General features: G+C 23.8%; 1 long non-coding RNA gene across 2 annotated transcripts; it reads right to left on the bottom strand.

Moving 5' to 3' along the window:
* Window positions 1-11,103: 11,103 nt before the first annotated feature.
* Window positions 11,104-12,352, bottom strand: LOC124420977. 2 transcript variants are annotated; one of them, XR_006941468.1, is made up of 2 exons: window positions 12,021-12,352; window positions 11,104-11,285 (listed from the first exon to the last, which is right to left on the bottom strand). It is a non-coding gene; the product is annotated as an uncharacterized LOC124420977 (long non-coding RNA). The 2 variants fall into 2 exon arrangements; XR_006941467.1 differs by having other exon boundaries at window positions 11,104-11,299.
* Window positions 12,353-15,288: the final 2,936 nt, after the last annotated feature.

The raw sequence follows: 15,288 nt of genomic DNA on the forward strand, positions 1-15,288 counted from the left end.
AGAACTGAACTAGAACTGAACTAGAACTGAACTAGAACTGAACTAGAACTGAACTAGAACTGAACTAGAACTGAACTAGAACAGAACTAGAACTGAACTAGAACTGAACTAGATCTGAACTAGATCTGAACTAGAACTAGAACTGAACTAGAACTGAACTTGAACAAAACTAGAACAGAACTAGAACAGAACTAGAACAGTACTAGAACTAGAACTGAACTAGAACAGAACTAGAACAGAACTAGAACAGAACTAGAACAGTACTTGAACAGAACTAGAACTGATCTAGAATTGAACTAGAACTGAACTAAAACTGAACTAGTACTGAACTAGAACTAAACTAGAACTGAATTAGAACGGAACTAATACAAGAACTGAACAATTTTAATAAATTTTCATAATTTTCTCCCTCAAACTTTTTCATCTCTACCTTCTGCTTTTAGGTTTAAACAATTTTCTAGTTTCCTTTCAATTCGGTTTTACTTTTTTTTACTAATTTCTATTAAAGAAACCTTATAATTTGCTTATACACTGTAAAAGTTTAGTAATCATATTCTCATTTAAATAACACAAGATGATTCACATTTTCATCATAATATGAGCCGAGTAAAGTTTACCGCTCTGCCAAACCACTGCCAAACAAGCAACCAACACAAAAATTGTACAAAACAATCATTTGTTTTATTTGCAGTGAAAAAAAAAGATAAAATAAAATGAAACAAATAGAAAAAGAAATAATAGCAATTAAAACCAAATGAAAACAGAAATCTTAAATAAAAAAAAGTTGATTCATTATGTTAAAGATAAAAAAACTTTAACAAATTCCCCTAAAAAAAACAAATTTTAAAGGAAAATCTAAATGTGTTTTTAATAAAACTCCTCCTTTTCTTATCAATTTATAATTCCAATTTAAAATTAAACTTATCGTTTCTTCACATACTTGTGGTTTGATAAATATAGATTTGAAATTGTGGGTAATAATAATAATAATGATGATGATATTGCAACATAATCATGATTATAAAATAAAAAAAAACCAAACCACACACTTTTTTTGCTAAATTTATTTCTTCATTTTATGATTATTAGCAGAAAACAAATTTTATTAAAATTTATGATCAAATAAATAACAAACTGTTAAAGACATTTAAGAAAAAACTGGATTATAAAAAGAATTTTTGAAATTTTTACAAAATTTCAGGATATTTTAACTTCCCCAGTTAGAAAATGTTAAAAATTTGTAGGAAATTTTCTGAAAACAAAAAATTTTCTTTTTTAATTTAATTTCTTACAATTTTCTTGACGTTCTTTTAATAATTTAAATTTTTTTTTTAGAAAATTTTAAATCCCTCAAGGGGAATTTTTTAGTTATATTTTGGGAATTTATTGTTTATTACTTTTTTTCTATAAAAAACAACTTTTTTAGATATTTTAAACAACAACCAAAACTTTTTGTGCAATTTTCCTTAAATTCCCAAACAAGCATAGGAGATTTTTAAATCCCAGTTTGGGAATTTATGTTATTTTGTTACAAAATATTTATAAAAATCCTTTTTAATAATTATAAATACAACAAACTAATTAGTTTTACATGGCAATGATAATGATTAAAAATTTTTAACTTCCCCTTTATTTTGGGAATTCTTTAAACTTGAAAATTTTAAAAATTTTTTATTAAACAATGTTAAATTATTTAAACAAAAACAATAGCTTTAAGTTTTATAAAGAAATTCCATTGAATTTCAGCTTTTTAACTTCCCCTATATTTTGGGAATTCTTAAAAATTAAACAATTTTGGAGATTTTTATTAGCAAATTAAATTTCATTTCATAAAATATTAAAAGCAACAAATTTGCTAAAGAAATTTGGTAAAATTTCAACTTTTTAACTTCCCCTATATTTTGGGAATTCCTAAATAGTTAAAATTTTTTGAATTTTTAATAAACTGATACATTTTCTTTCCCTTAAATAAAAAATGCAATAAATTTGTTAAAGAAATTTGGAAGAATTTTAGCTTTTTAACTTCCCCTATATATTGGGAATTCTAAAAAATTGAAAATTATTAGAGATTTCCATTAACAAATTAATTTTCTCTCCATAAAATAACAAATACAACAAATTTGTTAAAGAAATTTCGAAGAATTTAAACTTTTTAACTTCCCCTATTTTATGGGAATTTTTAAAATTTGGAAATTTTATTTAAAAAAAGTTTGTAAGTTTAATATGTTTAATAGTTTTTAAGAAAATATGGCAAAATGCTAAAATTTTTTATTTTTTTTTAAGAAATTTTTATTTTTTTTTAAGAAATTTTTAAATTTTATTATAAAATTTAAGAGTCTTTTTCATAAAATTTTATCAAAGGTTTATAAATCAAATTTTCATATAAAATTTGTTCAATAAACCTTTGATAAATGTTTATAAATAAGGCGGTAATATTTTAAACACGTTATTAGACTGATATTGTTAAAAGAGTTTTTAAAAGTTAATTAAAAATCTATTCAGGTTTCATTTTAGTTAAAAAATTTTTAAAATCCCATAAACAGAACAATAGTTTTTGGTGTTTAAAAGTTTGATGAAAGTATTTAACAAAAAGTTGACCTAAATTTTGAACAATTATTAACATTTTAGCAATGAAATATAACAGGATTTTTGCTTAATTATTAGATTGTTTTGGGTTTAAATCTTTTCTTAGTTTAAGCTTAGTTTAAGCTTTTAAACTCTTTCTGTTTTAAACAGCTTTTCTATGCCATTTCCTTTTTAAAAGCCTTTTAACATAAGTCATCATTTAGTAACAAAAAAATTAATAACAAATTCCAATGAATAATATGTACTTAACTAATAATTATAACATTAAATAATTCACAAGTTTTATGACTAAAGTGACAGTACCTTTAAAAAAAAAAAAGTATGGAGGTGACTAATACTTATTAACAAATTATATTACAAACAATGAAAACACAAAAACGCTCTTGAATTATAATTATGTATTGACCTATATTTATAATAAAATACATGAAAATTTATAAAATAAATCTTATAAATAATTGATTTAGTTGATTGATAAAACAATAATAGAAAATGAACAACAAAAAGGTTAGAAAGTATAGATGAAAAAAACCATAATCATATGCCATTAATTATAATGAGTTTTTTTCCCCCCCGTAAGAACCAGCTGTATGAATATGAATTTTTTTAGTGGTAATAACTAAGTAAAATACATTTTAAGGGTTGTTTAATTAATTAGAGTTATTAATTGAAAATAGTTGTTAAGGAAATTTCTATGTTAAAGTATAACATTAGAAAGTAAGAATTTTCTTAGAAGTAAAGGAAATTTTACAATTTTTTGTTTTAATTAGACTTAGGGAACAGATTTTCAAATCATATTATGGTCATTTAAACAATTCCTATTTAATTTTTTGAAATCTTTGGAAGTTTTATCTTGTCCTTGATAAAATTACTTAAATTGTTTAAATTTCTCATTTTGTTTCAGTTTTTACAAACTTTAAAACATAATTTATATTAAAATTATAATAAACTTGATAAAAACCATAAAATTTTTTAATAATTTTTAAGTTTTTCTTAATTATTTTGTAATTTTTAAACAAAACAAACAAACTTTCATGGATCGTTCCCACAACAATTAGATCTTCGCTCCGGAACGACCCGAGTCATACTGGGCCAAAGATTGTCAACCCAGCGACAGCTGTATCAACCGAAAGTTTTTTTCCCCAGGAAAGAACTATCGGCCACAGTCGAGCTGTTACAACAACAACTTTCATGGATTCATATGGATCTGCTGGCTAGTCACTCAATGTGAACCAAATTATTTAAACATTTTGTTTTACATCCAAATTTAGGTTTAAACACTAAAAAATTTTAATTTTTTATTTAAATTCTTTAATAATTTAAAAAATTTCCTTAATTATTGTTTAATTTTAAGAAAATTAACAAAATTCTTGTGGTTTAAGCAGCTGGACAAGTTTGTTCTTCAAAAAGCACTAATTTAATGTTTTATTCTTTTAAATTTTTGCCAATAATAATTTAAATTAATTAAATATTTAATTTTTTCTCTAATGGTTAAATTTTCTTTAATTTGTTTGCATTTTTCAATTAAAATTAACAAAATCCTTGTGGATTTTAAGCAGCTGGACAAGTTTGTTCTTCAAAAGGAATTGTATTTAGCTTTTATTTAAAGATTTTTTGCTTTAAATGTTCGCAAATAATAATTTAAATTAATTAAATGTTTAATTTATTTCTTAATTGTTAAATTTTCTTTAATTTTTTTTTATATTTTCTACAAAAATTAACAAAATCCTTTTGATTTATACTTTTGGCCGTAGGAGTTTATCACTTCTGTGATCAGTGGCTGCTTTTTCTCAATAAATTCATGTTTTTCTTTAAATTTTTTGCTAAAATAACAATAAATTTTCTTTATCTAGTTAAATTTCTTATTAAATTTAAAAACTTTATTAGTTTTTAATATTTTTTATGAAAAATTAAAAAATTTCTTTAGACGAGGTTTGTTGCTTCTTTAAGACGCCATTTTGTTTCAATTTTAAGATGTTTTCACTTAATTATGTTTAAAATAAGTTTAAACTTTAATTATTTATGGAAATTTTTTTTAATATTTTAATTCATTTACTTAATAATTTTGTTATTTTAACAAAAGATTTGTGAAATTTTTAAAATTTCTTGCAATTTTTTTTTTGCCAATTCATTTGTTTACATTTTTTTGTTTTTCTATTCTTACACACAGTTGCAAAAAAGAGTGGCTTTTAGTTATAAAAGCTAAACAACACTTAGTTGCAATAAAAAGTATAGATGTCAAGAAGAAATACCTATAATGAAAATTTTTAATTTTTTGTTTTTGTTGAAAAATTTCTTGAAAAATATTATAAATTTTATTGATTATTGTTTTTAAAGTAAGCAATAAATCTTTTGTTTACATTTCTTGTAATTATGCTTAAACAATGTAGCAAAAAAAGAGGATTTCAAAGAACAATTATAAAAGGGAGGAAGAAAATTTGCTAGAATCTTAAAAATTTTTAACAATATCTAGGTATAAAAAATTTGTTAAAATGGATTAATTTAAACCAACATATTAATAAATATGTTTATAATTATTGAAAATTTAATAAATTTCTTTTCTTTTTCCCCGTTTAAGGCTTAATTTTAAAGAAATCTTAGCATTTATACAATACAGTGTGAAAATATATGTTGTATGTAGGTACATTACTTTAATAGACATATAAAATAATTAAATTAAAATATGAGCCAACAAAATAAATAAAAAAACAACAAAAAATTTACGAAAAACAACAAACAAATCAGCAAAATGAAAAAAAACTAGTGTTATCAACCAGCAAAAAGAAAAAGCACACACACATACACACAAATTTGTTGTTTATGGCAATAATTTTCTTCTTCATTTTTATTTTTTGCAGAAACAACAACAACTACATAGCATGTATCACCAAGCTAAATGTTATTGTTGTTGCCTTATCTGTTAAATACTTTTGGTACATATTTTGTTATTGCTTTTAAACACCAGACTAAAGACTAAATAAAAAAAATGTACAACAAAATGCGAAAATTGAAGATAAAATACAAAAAAAAAAAAGAAAATACTACTAAAACACAAGTAAACGGCCAAAGCAAAAAAAAAGCTAGAAATTAAAACACAAAACAGAATAAGAGAAAATATAAACTTAAGAATAACCGCAATGCGGCATAATGAAACGGTACGAAACGGTAGAACAATAAAGAAACTCAAAAAACATATGGGAGATAAATTTTGAAAACAAAAACCCCCCGAAAAAAACGCATAACAGCTCTCTCTCTCTTTCTCACTCTCTTTTTTTAACACATTTCTTTTTTTGCAAAGTGGTTGTTTTCTTATTTTCTTGTCAAGAGAGTAACAATTTCTTTTAAATTTTTATGTCATATTTCCTTTACATTCTATTTTATAGAAAAATGTAAGCCAAACGGTTGGTTGCTGTTAAACAAAAACAAAAAAAACTTAGCAAAAAAAACAAAGAGAGAGAGATGAGAAAACTAAAAGAGCCTAAAACGAAACGGTTATTTATACAGATTTGTATGTTTGTATAAGTGTTAAAAAAAGCCGAAATAATAACAAAAAAAAACTTGTGCAAAAAGGAAATATGAAAGAAATCTATCTGCTAATTTCATTCTTTTTTAAACAATTAAAACAAATTCATTGTTGTCTGCTTCTTTATATTGTTGTTGTTTTTATTATTGTTTAAAATTCCTAATAAAATTCTTTTACGTTTATATCATGTTTTAATGTTGTAGCAAAAATACAATAATGGCAAAATAACCTCAATTTACTTAACTTACACTACAAAAACAACTCCCAACCCTGCCCCCCCATTTAACATAACAACACAATTAACAGAGAAGCCAAAGAAAGTAGCAACGAAAAAAATAGAAGTAGACAACGGTTAAATCACACAAAAGCAATGCCAACCGAGTTTCCTGTTAATTTTATTAACACGGGAAATTGAATATAATCGCCAAAATCTCCTTAATTCAAGCAATTAAAACAAATTAAAGTTAAAATGTTGTAGAAAATACAAACAAAAATAGTAGAAAATGTATTTAAATGTAAAACAAGTTTATTTTAAGTAAATTTTAAGAAATTTTTTAAAGAAAACATAAAATCTAGAAAAACTTAATTAAATTTAAAGTTTTCAAGAAAATTTTTTACAAAAAACTATTTGTTGAGAAATTTACAAACTAAAACGTGAAATTTGAAAATAAATAATTTTCAATTATTTATTTAAATAAATTGTTTTGTTACAAAATAAGTTTTAGAAAAGTATTTTTAAAAAAATTGTTTAAAATACTTTTTTAATTTTTTTAAGATAAATAACTTTAAGGCAACTTGTTTTCTATAAAATGAACAATTTTTAAAAAACTTTTATAGAAAAAATTCTACTTATTTATAAAGAGAAAGTTTTGTTAGAATTTATTCCAAAAAAAATCATTACAAATTTTGAAAAATTAAAGAAACTTTCAAATAATTTTGAAAAATATTAAAAAAAATATATAAAAATTATTAAAAATTTTGAAAATTAAGAATATTTTACAAACTTTTGAGAAAAATATTAAAAAAATTTTTAATTTTTAGGCAGATTTTAAAGTTTTATAAAAAAATTTATACAAAAAAAGCATATTTTGGAAAAATTTAACATTATTTTTTCTAGAAAACTTTAATATTTGAGAAATGTTTTAAAACATAAAGAAAAAATTTTTAAATTTTATACAAAATATTATTATTTTGGAAAAATTTTCATGAAAACTTTGAAACAAAGAGATATTTTATAAAACTTGATGAAAAATTTTTTAAATTTCTTTAATTTTTAAACAGATTTAATAATACATTATAAAAAATTATAAGAATAACGTATTGTTTTAAATTTTTGAGAAATATATTAAAAAGTTTTCCAATTTTTATGCAGATTTATACAAAAAAATATTTTGGAAAATTTTCATGGAAAAATTTGAAAGAGAGAAACTTAAAGAAAAAATATTAAAATTTCTGCAAGTTTTAAACGAATTTAAATAAAATATGATATTTAACAATTTTTTATAAATTTTCGAGAGAAATATTAAAAAAATTTTCAATGCTTATGCAGAATTTAAAGTTTTGTAAGAAATTTTAGAAAAAATTGCTTATTTTGGGAAAATTTTAAAAATTAAACAAAATTTTTGATAGAAAATAGTAATAATAATAAAATATCTCTATTTTCTAAAACTTGAAGAACAAATTTTTAAATTTTATACAAAAATTGATTATTTTGGAAAATTTTTAAATAAAAATCAAAAAAAAAAAAAATTAAATTTCTGCAATTTGTTAACAGTTTTGAAAAAAAAAATTATAAAATTTATGAAAAATTATGAAAATTAAGAAATTTTTCCAATTTTTATACAGATTTTAAAGTTTTATAAGAAATTTAGTGCAAAAAATTTTTATTTTGAAAAAATTTTTAATTTGAAAAAATTTTTACTTTAAACAAAAATTTTCTTAGAAAAAACTTTGAGATAAAGAGATATTTTATAAAATATGTAATTTATCTAATTTTTTAAACAGATTTGAGTTTTGTATGAAATTTATTACAAAAATTTCAAAATATAATGTCAAACAATCTGCTAAATAGAAAATTGTAGAATATGAATAAGAGTTTTTTATTATTATTAATCAGTTTACTAATAGAAATAAACCTCATTGCAAAACCAAGAATTAATAATATATTTACTATTCTAGAAATTAAATGCAAACAAAAGAAAACCTTAACCACAATTTAACTTATTTTAAATTAAACTTTTAAATTAATTAAAACAAGTACATGACTTCAAGTTTTGTGGTAGATTATTTGCCATTTTGTAAATCTAACATAAAATTAATAAAAAACCTAATCATATTAACTGCTTAAAACAACAATTTCATATAAATATAGTTATAACAGTAATCTAATTAAAAATGTTATAAAAAAACCAAGTTAAAAAACCTTATTTTTTTCTATATTAGATTATGAACCATTATCAGGAAGTAAGTGTTTGAAAAAAAAGTTATTGCTTTAATCTACTTTTCAAAGCCAATCAATTTAAGTACTAAAGTATTTATTTTAACTAATCTTATATTTATTTTTTATTATGCTAACCATAAAACTTTCATAATAAATAATTGACATTTTTAAGAGATATACAATTTTTTTGATATTTTCCATAAAATTATATAAGAATGATTTTAAAGAAATCGAAAGAAAAATTTTATAATTCCTTTTTAAATTTTCTAGTTTTTCTTTAAAAAACTCTCACTTCCTTTCGAAAATTTGTTGAAATCTGTTCTGTAGAGAAGACAATTTTATAGCAAAAAATTGATTATCATTAAAAATATATCTAAAAAATACATTTTTTCCAATTTTTGAAACAATTGAAAACAATTTTATAAAAAAAAATTCTGCTTCTTTTCTATAGAAAAATATCTTTTATAAAAACTTTTCTATAGAAAATTTTATTTAACTCGCTTCTTTCTTTTTAAAAAAAGAACTAGTTTCAAACCCATTATTTTAAGACAAAAGTATTTTCAATGTTAATCTATAGAAAATTTCATGTTTTAGAAAACTTTTCTAAAAAAAACTTCATGTGCAAGTTTTTTCTTATTATTTTTGATAAAAACTTCATTTTTTTTTTTTAATTTAAAAAAAAAAACCAAATTTACACAAGAAAAAAATGTGTTTTTAAGAAAATTCTATAAGAAAAATTAGTTCCTTAGGATTTTTTTTTAAGAAAAACTTTATTTAATTTTCAATTCTTTAAAGAAAACAGTATTTTTTTTAAAGCCAAGGATTTTTTTTATTATTTTTTCTACAAACTTCGTTTTTCCTTTTCAGTTTTATAGGAGAAATTGATTTTACACATGAAAAAATATGCTTCTAAGAAAATTTGTTTATTTAAGAAAAACTTTATTTTATCTTCAATTCTTTAGAAAAAAATAGTATTTTTTTTAATATTTTCTCTTTTTAGCTTTCTTTTATCAAAAATTGTGAAATTTTTGACCAAAATTATTGCAAAACCTTAAAATTTTACTGCTAATTTGTTTATTTTACTAAAAGTTACAATTTTCAACATAATCCCTGTTTTGAAATATATTTTGAGAAAAGGGTAACTCTTAAACATTTTGCATATATAGCAGGCTTGGAAAATTGCATTTTTTAGCACATTTTGATTATGTGCTACATCGAAACTTTAAAGTGGTCTAGTTTATACTTAAAGCTACTCTATACTCTAGTGTCTGTAGACTAAACTATATTTAGTTTTGAGTTGAGCCTAAAAGCTAGACTAGATTAGAAACTAGTTTGTAGTCAAAGCTAGTCTAGAATCTAGTCGATAGTTTAGCCTATAATCTAGCTGATATTCTAGTCTATAATTTAATCTAGTCTAGTTTAGACTAAATTTAAGATTTAGTTTTCAGTTGAGCCTAAAAGCTAGACTAGATTAGAGACTAGTCTCTAGACATAGATAGTCTCTATCCAATAGTTTAGGCTTTAATCTATTAGATAGACTAGTCTATTATCTAGTCTTTTGTTTAGTCTATAATCAAGGCAATAATCTAGTCTATTGTTTAATCTAGTAATTAGTATTTAATATAGTAAATACAATAGACTTATCTATTTTATGGTCTATTCTATATTTTAGTCTAATATATTATTTAGTCGATTGTTTAGTCCATAATCTAGTCAATAGTCCATTTTTTAATATAGTCTAGTAATTAGTCTTTAATCTAGTAAATACAATAGACTAATCTATAATCTAATCCATGGTTTAGTATACAGTCAAATCTAAAGTATAATACTTAGTCTATTTAATATTTTAGTCCAGTCTGTAGTCTTTTCTATTGCTTAGTTTGTAATGTAGACGATAGACTAGTCTATTATCTAGTCGATAGTCTATTGTTTAATGTGGTCTAGTAAATAGTCATTAATCTAGTAAATACAATGGACTAATTTATAGTCTAGTCTATAATGTTTAGTCTTTAATCTTGTAAATACAATGGACTAATCTAAAGTCTATTTCATAGTTTAGCGTATTGTAAAATTGAAAGTCTAATATCTTCTCAATTCTATATTTTAGTACATACTTTAGTCTATAGTCTATACTATATGTTAGTTAAGGCTTAAGTTTAGTCTATAGTTTAGTCTTAACAGTCTGCAATAGCATAATTATACTTTAAAACTTAAAAACAACTAATTTCCTAAAGTTCTGTTTCAAATTAAAATTGTCAATTTTCCATGCCTGCAAGACAATAGTAGTATTAGTAGTAGTTGTTTACACTACTCCACACCCTTTTTTTAACGGAAATTTTATTAACATGATTTCCACTCTCTCTGTTATTAAAACCTAACACTGTTAAAAATTAGTTAAGTTTAACAGTGTTTAAAGTTTAGTCATCTTTAGCGAAAAAAATAAGTTTTAAGTAAAAGAATTTAGTGAAAAAATTATTTAAAACCGGTTGGTGTTAAAGTTCTTAAAAAGTTATGTTTTTTTTTAGAAAACTTACCATATTTAATGTGTTTTTTGTGTTTAAAAGGGTTTAATTTAAAAAAATTTAAAGCTGTTGTTGTTTTTGGTAGTTAAATCCTTTATTGGAGAATTTTATAAACTACTGCTTGCTGTTGGTTTTTTTGTTAAAATTAAAAAAATGCTTGCGTTTTTTTTAAGTCTTTTACGGCCTGTAAGTGCTCCACACCTTTGCTAACAGTCTTACAAATAAAAACTGTTGAAATTAGTTAAATAATTTTTTTCTTTAAGTTCTTTTTTTGATTTGCACCAACAACAAATAAAGAGAGAAATTAATAAAAATGTATTAAGTTTAATAAATGTGGCTTTATTTCCAAGAATGAAAAAAACGCCAATTTTTTTCATAAAATTTAGCGGTTTTAACACGTATATAGGAAAAGCCAAGAAAAGGAGAAATATAAAGATAAAAAAGAGAGTGTTTAATAATACTCTCTCTCTATTTAGAAAAAAGAGCCTATTTTTTGCTAAAATTTCTTTTTAAACCGTTTGGTGATTTTTTTTTTGCTGTTTTTTTCTGTTTTTAGGAAATTTACTTTGCAACAACTACAAACACGAGTCACAGGAAAAAAAATGGTAAAAGTACACCACCATTAAATTTGGCTGCTGTTACTAAAAGCCAGAAAAAAATCGATATAAAAAAACTTTAAAAAATTCTTTCAATTTCCAACCAAAAAAAAAAAAAAAAAATCACCACAAAGCAACACTTTTCGGTTTTTAAGTGCGAAAAAAAACTTAAAGAAAAAATTCCTCAAAAATTCCATAAATTTCTTTACAAAGCAAGAAATTTTTAAACCGTAAGTATATATATTTTCTACTCTTTTTTTCGTTCTTTAATAATTATTATATTTTCTTTAACAAAAGTTTATCTTTTCTTATCAAAAAAAAAAAAAAATTTAAAACTTTTTTTTTTTAATTACAATATTTTTCTCTATGGATGTGTGTAAAACTTTTTTTCCAATTTGTTTTTTTTTTACTTCAGTATTTTATTTTTTATATATATATATATTTTTTTACAATCTTAAAAAAGAACTTATAAACGTGAGAACTCGCTAATATTTCAAGTCCGCCACGGTCAACAACTCAATTGCAACTGAGCTGTTTTCTGTACGACTCTTCTATGTTTAGCTGTCGAATATTTTTTTCTTCGCTTTTTCTTTTCTTCATTTAACTTTTTCATTATTGTTTTCCTCCTGCTGGTTCTTCTTTCTATGCTTTTAGCTTTTCGTTTTCATATTATTCATTTATTTCACTGCTGTTTCCATTACTTTTTTTCTCTGTCTGTCTGTCTTTGCTTTGCTCTGTTAATTTTTCTACTCTATTGCCGTTTTATTGTTGTTGTAAAACATGCGTTTTCTGTAATGTTTCCCCTTTTGTACAGCTTTTTATTAACCGTTTCGCTCTTTTCTCTTTATTATGTGTGTGTTTTTTTATACACTTTGTTGCCATTTTGGCAACCACCACCACCTGGTGGCTGTAAACGTGCTGCCATATCAATTTATTAGCAAATTGCGGTGCTAATGAAATATTAAAGAGAATGAAATTAGTTTTATAATTCTAATTGGAAATCTAGAAACTGGTATACACTCGCTTCATAGAATAGTTCTAGTTTAGTTCTACTTCAGTTCTAGTTCAGTTCTAGTTCAGTTCTAGTTCTAGTTCAGTTCTAGTTCAGTTCTAGTTCAGTTCTAGTTCAGTTCTTGTTCAGTTCTTGTTCAGTTTTAGTTCAGTTCTAGTTCAGTTCTAGTTCAGTTCTAGTTCAGTTCTTGTTTAGTTCTAGTTCAGTTCTAGTTCACTTCTAGTTCACTTCTAGTTCAGTTCTAGTTCAGTTCTAGTTCAGTTCTAGTTCAGTTCTAGTTCAATTCTAGTTCAGTTCTAGTTCAGTTCTAGTTCAGTTCTAGATCAGATCTAGTTCAGTTCTAGTTCAGTTCTAGTTCAGTTCTAGTTCAGTTCTAGTTCAGTTCTAGTTCAGTTCTAGTTCAGTTCTAGTTCAGTTCTAGTTCAGTCCTAGTTCAGTTCTAGTTCAGTTTTAGTTCAGTTCTAGTTCAGTTTTACTTCATTTCTACTTTAGTCTAGTCTATAGTGTAGTCTATATTCTAGTCAATAGTCTAGTTTATAGATTTATATGGTCTAGTCTATAGTGTAGGCTATAGTATAGTCTAAAGTATAGTCTAAACTAAATTCTAGTCCGTAGTCAAGTATATACTCTAGTCTTTAGTCTAGTTCATAGTCAAGTACATACTCTAGTCTTTAGTCTAGTTAATAGTCCAGTCTTTAGTTTAGTCTATATAGTCTAGTTTGTAGTCTAGGCTATAGTCTAGTCTAATCTATATTCTAGTCTAACCTATAGTCTAGTCTATAGTCTAGTCTTTAGTCTTGTCTATAGACTAGTTGATAGCCTACTCTATAGTCATGTCTATAGTCTAGTCTATAGTCTAATCTATAGTCTAGCCTTAAGTCTAGTCTAAGGCCTATTCTATAGTTTAATAGTTTTAGTGAAACTGTAGTTAGACTTTTGTTAGTATCCTTACTCACTTATTTCCCCGCCATATTCACAACATAACTGTAAGAAAACAGACAATCTGGCAACATTCCATAACAACATAGTTTGCTAAAAAATGAACTACAAAGTATCTCTGCTGTATGTCGTATTGCTGTTTTAATATGTTGTACAACACAATAACAACAAAAACACGTATAAAAAACTCCCCTAATTATGCTAAAATGAAAAAAATACATGTATATACAAAAAGCCATCAACAACTAGTAAAATATTTCTCCGTATTGTCTGCATTTCTGCACATAACACAGCAATAAAAAAACAAAAACTAGTGTGTAATGCTTTCGTTGGCAAATTGCAAAAAAAAGTGTAGAAAAAAATCACATAATAAAAACCAAAAAAAAAAAGAAACTTTGTGAGAAAATGTGCAAGAAATAAGAAAAAGAAAAAAATAAGAAAAACGGAAGAAAAGAAACATTTTCACTTACATTTTAATAATTTTGATCAACATGTAAGAAACCGAGAAAATGTTTATCAATGATGATGATGATGATGATGACGATGATGTTGATACGAGTGATTAATACACTTTCGTACAAACAAATAAACAACGAACGAATTTAAACGAAACCAACAACCACTGACTGATTTTTGTTGCTTTATTTGTTGGTGTGTGCAAAACATTGTTGATGAAAAAAAAATGCTCTATAATTGAAGAGGGACGGTCGAAAAGGGGAATTAGTTTAGGTATGTATAAGAAAAACTTTAGTGTTTATTAGACGGCATTAATTTTCATTAATAAAACTATAAAACTGATTATGTTTTGCTGTGTCCTCCTAATGTTCATAAACATGCTGTTTTAAATTATCATTATCATAATGTTATAAATTATGTTTATGATGTTTTAAAACTGAAATAATCTAAAATACCTAATTGACTCTAACTAACACCACTTGACCAGGTAAATAAATTGCTACTTATTTTCAATATTAAATTCTTCTCTAATCTCTGCAAAACCAGAGAGCTAAGAGAGCCAGCATTTAAACAAACGGTACAAGTTTTAAATAATTTTCATTGATAACATTTCTTCTGCATTATTGATTGAAAGGTGTGGTGGACATTTGTGAGTGTATGTATTTGAATCGCTGAGATTAATCATAAAAACATACTTTATACTCAAATGTTATCATATGAAACGGTTTAGTTTTAATGTGATATTGCACACTTGTTGTACTTAATAAAAAAATAACTGAAATTACTTCAACAATTACTTTTAAGTGATCAGGTGAAATGGACTTTGTGTTTAACCCCTTTTAGGGGAAAACGCGTGGCTAGACTAAAGAGTAGACTAACGACTAGACTAACGACTAGACTATAGACTAGACTATAGACTAGACTATAGATTAGACTATAGACTAGATTATAGACTAGACTATAGACTAGACTATAGACTAGACTATAGACTTGACTTGACTATAGACTAGACTATGGACTAGTCTATAGACTAGTCTATAGACTAGACTATAGACTAGTCTATAGACTACACTATAGATTACACTATAGACTAGACTATAGACTACACTATAGACTAGACTATAGACTAGACTATAGACTAGACTACAGACTAGACTATAGACTAGACAATAGACTAGACTATAGACTAGACTATAGACTAGACTATAGACTAG

Source organism: Lucilia cuprina, chromosome 6 (genome assembly GCF_022045245.1).
Source record: "Lucilia cuprina isolate Lc7/37 chromosome 6, ASM2204524v1, whole genome shotgun sequence".
Lineage (NCBI taxonomy): Eukaryota > Metazoa > Arthropoda > Insecta > Diptera > Calliphoridae > Lucilia > Lucilia cuprina.